A 10000-nucleotide genomic window follows, 5' to 3' on the forward strand; every position below is an offset into this window, starting at 1 on the left:
GGCGGCGGGTGCCGGTAGTCGAATCGACAGTCCTGCCGCCAACAGCCTGCTGTCATGCCGATAACGCTTACGCCACGTCCATCGTCGATTCCAGTCAAGCTCACCAGTCCCCTATATATAGAAGGAAACTACATTTAATGCCATCACTACTCAAAAGTACGGCTTTTCTATGTGCGGTAAAGGCGAGAGCTTATGCGGGAGAGTTCCGCGTGGGTACCCGAAGTACCGTCGAACTCGTCGTAGCGTGTTCCACAGCCAATCTGTCCGAAGGGCAGAAAGAAACTGCGGGAACTCGGCGGGAGCCGGTAATCGAAATGCCGACGATAACCTCGGTAGGCGGCGGGTGCCGGTAGTCGAATCGACAGTCCTGCCGCCAACAGCCTGCTGACATGCCGATAACGCTTACGCCACGTCCATCGTCGATTCCAGTCAAGCCTCACCAGTCCCTATATATATAGAAGGAAACTACATTTAATGCCATCACTACTCAAAAGTACGGCTTTTCTATGTGCGGTAAAAGGCGAGAGCTTATGCGGGAGAGTTCCGCGTGGGTACCCGAAGTGCCGTCGAACTCGTCGTAGCGTGTTCCACCGCCTATCTGTCCGAAGGGCAGAAAGAAACTGCGGGAACTCGGCGGGAGCCGGTAATCGAAATGCCGACGATAACCTCGGTAGGCGGCGGGTGCCGGTAGTCGAATCGACAGTCCTGCCGCCAACAGCCTGCTGACATGCCGATAACGCTTACGCCACGTCCATCGTCGATTCCAGTCAAGCCTCACCAGTCCCCTATATATAGAAGGAAACTACATTTAATGCCATCACTACTCAAAAGTACGGCTTTTCTATGTGCGGTAAAGGCGAGAGCTTATGCGGGAGAGTTCCGCGTGGGTACCCGAAGTACCGTCGAACTCGTCGTAGCGTGTTCCACCGCCTATCTGTCCGAAGGGCAGAAAGAAACTGCGGGAACTCGGCGGGAGCCGGTAATCGAAATGCCGACGATAACCTCGGTAGGCGGCGGGTGCCGGTAGTCGAATCGACAGTCCTGCCGCCAACAGCCTGCTGACATGCCGATAACGCTTACGCCACGTCCATCGTCGATTCCAGTCAAGCCTCACCAGTCCCCTATATATAGAAGGAAACTACATTTAATGCCATCACTACTCAAAAGTACGGCTTTTCTATGTGCGGTAAAGGCGAGAGCTTATGCGGGAGAGTTCCGCGTGGGTACCCGAAGTACCGTCGAACTCGTCGTAGCGTGTTCCACCGCCAATCTGTCCGAAGGGCAGAAAGAAACTGCGGGAACTCGGCGGGAGCCGGTAATCGAAATGCCGACGATAACCTCGGTAGGCGGCGGGTGCCGGTAGTCGAATCGACAGTCCTGCCGCCAACAGCCTGCTGACATGCCGATAACGCTTACGCCACGTCCATCGTCGATTCCAGTCAAGCCTCACCAGTCCCCTATATATAGAAGGAAACTACATTTAATGCCATCACTACTCAAAAGTACGGCTTTTCTATGTGCGGTAAAGGCGAGAGCTTATGCGGGAGAGTTCCGCGTGGGTACCCGAAGTACCGTCGAACTCGTCGTAGCGTGTTCCACCGCCAATCTGTCCGAAGGGCAGAAAGAAACTGCGGGAACTCGGCGGGAGCCGGTAATCGAAATGCCGACGATAACCTCGGTAGGCGGCGGGTGCCGGTAGTCGAATCGACAGTCCTGCCGCCAACAGCCTGCTGACATGCCGATAACGCTTACGCTACGTCCATCGTCGATTCCAGTCAAGCTCACCAGTCCCCTATATATAGAAGGAAACTACATTTAATGCCATCACTACTCAAAAGTACGGCTTTTCTATGTGCGGTAAAGGCGAGAGCTTATGCGGGAGAGTTCCGCGTGGGTACCCGAAGTACCGTCGAACTCGTCGTAGCGTGTTCCACCGCCAATCTGTCCGAAGGGCAGAAAGAAACTGCGGGAACTCGGCGGGAGCCGGTAATCGAAATGCCGACGATAACCTCGGTAGGCGGCGGGTGCCGGTAGTCGAATCGACAGTCCTGCCGCCAACAGCCTGCTGACATGCCGATAACGCTTACGCCACGTCCATCGTCGATTCCAGTCAAGCCTCACCAGTCCCCTATATATATAGAAGGAAACTACATTTAATGCCATCACTACTCAAAAGTACGGCTTTTCTATGTGCGGTAAAGGCGAGAGCTTATGCGGGAGAGTTCCGCGTGGGTACCCGAAGTACCGTCGAACTCGTCGTAGCGTGTTCCACCGCCAATCTGTCCGAAGGGCAGAAAGAAACTGCGGGAACTCGGCGGGAGCCGGTAATCGAAATGCCGACGATAACCTCGGTAGGCGGCGGGTGCCGGTAGTCGAATCGACAGTCCTGCCGCCAACAGCCTGCTGACATGCCGATAACGCTTACGCCACGTCCATCGTCGATTCCAGTCAAGCTCACCAGTCCCCTATATATAGAAGGAAACTACATTTAATGCCATCACTACTCAAAAGTACGGCTTTTCTATGTGCGGTAAAAGGCGAGAGCTTATGCGGGAGAGTTCCGCGTGGGTACCCGAAGTACCGTCGAACTCGTCGTAGCGTGTTCCACAGCCAATCTGTCCGAAGGGCAGAAAGAAACTGCGGGAACTCGGCGGGAGCCGGTAATCGAAATGCCGACGATAACCTCGGTAGGCGGCGGGTGCCGGTAGTCGAATCGACAGTCCTGCCGCCAACAGCCTGCTGACATGCCGATAACGCTTACGCCACGTCCATCGTCGATTCCAGTCAAGCCTCACCAGTCCCTATATATATAGAAGGAAACTACATTTAATGCCATCACTACTCAAAAGTACGGCTTTTCTATGTGCGGTAAAAGGCGAGAGCTTATGCGGGAGAGTTCCGCGTGGGTACCCGAAGTACCGTCGAACTCGTCGTAGCGTGTTCCACAGCCAATCTGTCCGAAGGGCAGAAAGAAACTGCGGGAACTCGGCGGGAGCCGGTAATCGAAATGCCGACGATAACCTCGGTAGGCGGCGGGTGCCGGTAGTCGAATCGACAGTCCTGCCGCCAACAGCCTGCTGACATGCCGATAACGCTTACGCCACGTCCATCGTCGATTCCAGTCAAGCCTCACCAGTCCCCTATATATAGAAGGAAACTACATTTAATGCCATCACTACTCAAAAGTACGGCTTTTCTATGTGCGGTAAAAGGCGAGAGCTTATGCGGGAGAGTTCCGCGTGGGTACCCGAAGTACCGTCGAACTCGTCGTAGCGTGTTCCACAGCCAATCTGTCCGAAGGGCAGAAAGAAACTGCGGGAACTCGGCGGGAGCCGGTAATCGAAATGCCGACGATAACCTCGGTAGGCGGCGGGTGCCGGTAGTCGAATCGACAGTCCTGCCGCCAACAGCCTGCTGACATGCCGATAACGCTTACGCCACGTCCATCGTCGATTCCAGTCAAGCCTCACCAGTCCCCTATATATATAGAAGGAAACTACATTTAATGCCATCACTACTCAAAAGTACGGCTTTTCTATGTGCGGTAAAAGGCGAGAGCTTATGCGGGAGAGTTCCGCGTGGGTACCCGAAGTACCGTCGAACTCGTCGTAGCGTGTTCCACCGCCTATCTGTCCGAAGGGCAGAAAGAAACTGCGGGAACTCGGCGGGAGCCGGTAATCGAAATGCCGACGATAACCTCGGTAGGCGGCGGGTGCCGGTAGTCGAATCGACAGTCCTGCCGCCAACAGACTGGTGTCATGCCGATAACGCTTACGCCACGTCCATCGTCGATTCCAGTCAAGCCTCACCAGTCCCCTATATATATAGAAGGAAACTACATTTAATGCCATCACTACTCAAAAGTACGGCTTTTCTATGTGCGGTAAAAGGCGAGAGCTTATGCGGGAGAGTTCCGCGTGGCTACCCTAAGTGCCGTCGAACTCGTCGTAGCGTGTTCCACGGCCAATCTGTCCGAAGGGCAGAAAGAAACTGCGGGAACTCGGCGGGAGCCGGTAATCGAAATGCCGACGATAACCTCGGTAGGCGGCGGGTGCCGGTAGTCGAATCGACAGTCCTGCCGCCAACAGCCTGCTGACATGCCGATAACGCTTACGCCACGTCCATCGTCGATTCCAGTCAAGCTCACCAGTCCCCTATATATAGAAGGAAACTACATTTAATGCCATCACTACTCAAAAGTACGGCTTTTCTATGTGCGGTAAAAGGCGAGAGCTTATGCGGGAGAGTTCCGCGTGGGTACCCGAAGTACCGTCGAACTCGTCGTAGCGTGTTCCACAGCCAATCTGTCCGAAGGGCAGAAAGAAACTGCGGGAACTCGGCGGGAGCCGGTAATCGAAATGCCGACGATAACCTCGGTAGGCGGCGGGTGCCGGTAGTCGAATCGACAGTCCTGCCGCCAACAGCCTGCTGACATGCCGATAACGCTTACGCCACGTCCATCGTCGATTCCAGTCAAGCCTCACCAGTCCCCTATATATAGAAGGAAACTACATTTAATGCCATCACTACTCAAAAGTACGGCTTTTCTATGTGCGGTAAAGGCGAGAGCTTATGCGGGAGAGTTCCGCGTGGGTACCCGAAGTACCGTCGAACTCGTCGTAGCGTGTTCCACCGCCTATCTGTCCGAAGGGCAGAAAGAAACTGCGGGAACTCGGCGGGAGCCGGTAATCGAAATGCCGACGATAACCTCGGTAGGCGGCGGGTGCCGGTAGTCGAATCGACAGTCCTGCCGCCAACAGCCTGCTGACATGCCGATAACGCTTACGCCACGTCCATCGTCGATTCCAGTCAAGCCTCACCAGTCCCCTATATATAGAAGGAAACTACATTTAATGCCATCACTACTCAAAAGTACGGCTTTTCTATGTGCGGTAAAAGGCGAGAGCTTATGCGGGAGAGTTCCGCGTGGCTACCCTAAGTGCCGTCGAACTCGTCGTAGCGTGTTCCACCGCCTATCTGTCCGAAGGGCAGAAAGAAACTGCGGGAACTCGGCGGGAGCCGGTAATCGAAATGCCGACGATAACCTCGGTAGGCGGCGGGTGCCGGTAGTCGAATCGACAGTCCTGCCGCCAACAGCCTGCTGACATGCCGATAACGCTTACGCCACGTCCATCGTCGATTCCAGTCAAGCCTCACCAGTCCCCTATATATAGAAGGAAACTACATTTAATGCCATCACTACTCAAAAGTACGGCTTTTCTATGTGCGGTAAAGGCGAGAGCTTATGCGGGAGAGTTCCGCGTGGGTACCCGAAGTACCGTCGAACTCGTCGTAGCGTGTTCCACCGCCTATCTGTCCGAAGGGCAGAAAGAAACTGCGGGAACTCGGCGGGAGCAGGTAATCGAAATGCCGACGATAACCTCGGTAGGCGGCGGGTGCCGGTAGTCGAATCGCCAGTCCTGCCGCCAACAGCCTGCTGACATGCCGATAACGCTTACGCCACGTCCATCGTCGATTCCAGTCAATCCTCACCAGTCCCCTATATATATAGAAGGAAACTACATTTAATGCCATCACTACTCAAAAGTACGGCTTTTCTATGTGCGGTAAAGGCGAGAGCTTATGCGGGAGAGTTCCGCGTGGCTACCGAAGTACCGTCGAACTCGTCGTAGCGTGTTCCACGGCCTATCTGTCCGAAGGGCAGAAAGAAACTGCGGGAACTCGGCGGGAGCCGGTAATCGAAATGCCGACGATAACCTCGGTAGGCGGCGGGTGCCGGTAGTCGAATCGACAGTCCTGCCGCCAACAGCCTGCTGACATGCCGATAACGCTTACGCCACGTCCATCGTCGATTCCAGTCAAGCTCACCAGTCCCCTATATATAGAAGGAAACTACATTTAATGCCATCACTACTCAAAAGTACGGCTTTTCTATGTGCGGTAAAAGGCGAGAGCTTATGCGGGAGAGTTCCGCGTGGGTACCCGAAGTACCGTCGAACTCGTCGTAGCGTGTTCCACCGCCAATCTGTCCGAAGGGCAGAAAGAAACTGCGGGAACTCGGCGGGAGCCGGTAATCGAAATGCCGACGATAACCTCGGTAGGCGGCGGGTGCCGGTAGTCGAATCGACAGTCCTGCCGCCAACAGCCTGCTGACATACCGATAACGCTTACGCTACGTCCATCGTCGATTCCAGTCAAGCCTCACCAGTCCCCTATATATAGAAGGAAACTACATTTAATGCCATCACTACTCAAAAGTACGGCTTTTCTATGTGCGGTAAAAGGCGAAAGCTTATGCGGGAGAGTTCCGCGTGGCTACCCTCTGTTCGGTGACATGCCGATAACGCTTACGCTACGTCCATCGTCGATGACAGTCAAGCCTCACCAGTCCCCTATATATATAGAAGGAAACTACATTTAATGCCATCACTACTCAATAGTACGGCCTTTCTATGTGCGGTAAAAGGCGAGAGCTTATGCGGGAGAGTTCCGCGTGGCTACCCTAAGTACCGTCGATCTCGTCGTAGCGTGTTCCACCGGGTATCTGTCCGAAGGGCACAAAGAAACTGCGGGCACTCGGCGGGAGCAGGTGATCGAAATACCGGCGATATCCTCTAGGGACGACGAATCGAAGGAACCGCCGCCAACCTTTGGGCACTTTTCGCAACGGCTGAGCCTAGACGTACGTCCCGTTGGAGAAAGCTGCTGTTTGACCACGCACGCGCGAAACAGCCCGAGAAAATGGATTCCCCCGTCGGTAGGCGGCGGGCGCGGGTGTTTAAATTTCCCAATCGCTGGCACATGCTCTGAGACTCTGTTCGACTTGTACCGAGGCCAATGCGTGTACTCGGCGGGAGCAGGTGATCGAAATGCCGTCCACATCCTCTAGGGACGACGAATCGAAGGACCCGCCGCCAACCTTTCGGGCACTTTTTGCAACGGCTGCGTCTAGACGTCCGACCCGTTGGAGCAAGCTGCTGTTCGACCACGCACGCGCGATAGAGGCCGAGAAAATGGGTTCCCCCGTCGGTAGGCGGCGGGCGCGGGTGTTTAAATTTCCCGCTCGCTGGCACATGCTCTGAGACTCTGTTCGACTTGTACCGAGGCCAATGCGTGTACTCGGCGGGAGCAGGTGTTCGAAATGCCGACCGTATCCTCTAGGGACGACGAATCGAAGGTCCCGCCGCCAACCTTTCGGGCACTTTTCGCAACGGCTGCGTCTAGACGTCCGACCCGTTGGAGCAAGCGGCTGTTAGACCACGCACGCGCGAAACAGACCGAGAAAATCGGTTCCCCCGTCGGTAGGCGGCGGGCGCGGGTGTTTAAATTTCCCAATCGCTGGCACATGCTCTGAGACTCTGTTCGACTTGTACCGAGGCCAATGCGTGTACTCGGCGGGAGCAGGTGTTCGAAATGCCGACCGTATCCTCTAGGGACGACGAATCGAAGGTCCCGCCGCCAACCTTTCGGGCACTTTTCGCAACGGCTGCGTCTAGACGTCCGACCCGTTGGAGCAAGCTGCTGTTGGACCACGCACGCGCGAAACAGACCGAGAAAATCGGTTCCCCCGTCGGTAGGCGGCGGGCGCGGGTGTTTAAATTTCCCAATCGCTGGCACATGCTCTGAGACTCTGTTCGACTTGTACCGAGGCCAATGCGTGTACTCGGCGGGAGCAGGTGTTCGAAATGCCGACCACATCCTCTAGGGACGACGAATCGAAGGACCCGCCGCCAACCTTTCGGGCACTTTTGCAACGGCTGCGTCTAGACGTCCGACCCGTTGGAGCAAGCTGCTGTTAGACCACGCACGCGCGAAACAGACCGAGAAAATCGGTTCCCCCGTCGGTAGGCGGCGGGCGCGGGTGTTTAAATTTCCCAATCGCTGGCACATGCTCTGAGACTCTGTTCGACTTGTACCGAGGCCAATGCGTGTACTCGGCGGGAGCAGGTGTTCGAAATGCCGACCGTATCCTCTAGGGACAACGAATCGAAGGACCCGCCGCCAACCTTTCGGGCACTTTTCGCAACGGCTGCGTCTAGACGTCCGACCCGTTGGAGCAAGCTGCTGTTGGACCACGCACGCGCGAAACAGACCGAGAAAATCGGTTCCCCCGTCGGTAGGCGGCGGGCGCGGGTGTTTAAATTTCCCAATCGCTGTCACATGCTCTGAGACTCTGTTCGACTTGTACCGAGGCCAATGCGTGTACTCGGCGGGAGCAGGTGTTCGAATTGCCGACCGTATCCTCTAGGGACGACGAATCGAAGGACCCGCCGCCAACCTTTCGGGCACTTTTCGCAACGGCTGCGTCTAGACGTCCGACCCGTTGGAGCAAGCTGCTGTTGGACCACGCACGCGCGAAACAGACCGAGAAAATCGGTTCCCCCGTCGGTAGGCGGCGGGCGCGGGTGTTTAAATTTCCCAATCGCTGGCACATGCTCTGAGACTCTGTTCGACTTGTACCGAGGCCAATGCGTGTACTCGGCGGGAGCAGGTGATCGAAATGCCGTCCACATCCTCTAGGGACGACGAATCGAAGGACCCGCCGCCAACCTTTCGGGCACTTTTTGCAACGGCTGCGTCTAGACGTCCGACCCGTTGGAGCAAGCTGCTGTTCGACCACGCACGCGCGAAAGAGGCCGAGAAAATGGGTTCCCCCGTCGGTAGGCGGCGGGTGCGGGTGTTTAAATTTCCCGCTCGCTGGCACATGCTCTGAGACTCTGTTCGACTTGTACCGAGGCCAATGCGTGTACTCGGCGGGAGCAGGTGTTCGAAATGCCGACCGTATCCTCTAGGGACGACGAATCGAAGGTCCCGCCGCCAACCTTTCGGGCACTTTTCGCAACGGCTGCGTCTAGACGTCCGACCCGTTGGAGCAAGCGGCTGTTAGAACACGCACGCGCGAAACAGACCGAGAAAATCGGTTCCCCCGTCGGTAGGCGGCGGGCGCGGGTGTTTAAATTTCCCAATCGCTGGCACATGCTCTGAGACTCTGTTCGACTTGTACCGAGGCCAATGCGTGTACTCGGCGGGAGCAGGTGTTCGAAATGCCGACCGTATCCTCTAGGGACGAAGAATCGAAGGTCCCGCCGCCAACCTTTCGGGCACTTTTCGCAACGGCTGCGTCTAGACGTCCGACCCGTTGGAGCAAGCTGCTGTTGGACCACGCACGCGCGAAACAGATCGAGAAAATCGGTTCCCCCGTCGGTAGGCGGCGGGCGCGGGTGTTTAAATTTCCCAATCGCTGGCACATGCTCTGAGACTCTGTTCGACTTGTACCGAGGCCAATGCGTGTACTCGGCGGGAGCAGGTGTTCGAAATGCCGACCGTATCCTCTAGGGACGACGAATCGAAGGTCCCGCCGCCAACCTTTCGTGCACTTTTCGCAACGGCTGCGCCTAGACGTACGACCCGTGTCATGGGTTTCATTTATAAAGCAAAACTGTGAAGAAACAGGACACGAACATTAAAATATAAGTATCGTTTGTATGGATAACACTGATCTGGAATTAGCACTTAAAGAAACCATCCACATTAAACAACTTTAATCTACACCGAATATCATGTAGTCTTCATTCAAATAGCACATTTTAAAATATTTACAGCATGTTTTATTGTCAGTAATTTACTTTCCGTGTATTTTAGTTTCACATTATCGTAATTTCAGCAATATATTTTATTTAGTTAGTTAGAAATTACGTCTTTCTATTTTGCTCTGTATACTGAAGATGGAATATGTAAAATATTGAAAACTTTACCTCTGTCCCCTTCTATTGTATCAAAGTATTTCTTCATCTTCAATACAATTATACAATTAATCGTCAAACATCATTTTCGTTCGATACAATGATTGCTAATATATTGATATGACCATATGTAAACGAACTGTTGTCTGTATGCTGTGACTCTGAAAATTAAAGTTAAAAAGGAAAATCTTGAAATGTGCTTCCTTTCAGAATGCAAACTTCGATACATCATTCCAAAGTTTCTCCATTTTAGTGAGCAAAACTTTGAAAAATTCATTATCTTATCATATTTGTCT

Source organism: Tachypleus tridentatus, unplaced genomic scaffold, assembly GCF_004210375.1.
Source record: "Tachypleus tridentatus isolate NWPU-2018 unplaced genomic scaffold, ASM421037v1 Hic_cluster_1, whole genome shotgun sequence".
Lineage (NCBI taxonomy): Eukaryota > Metazoa > Arthropoda > Merostomata > Xiphosura > Limulidae > Tachypleus > Tachypleus tridentatus.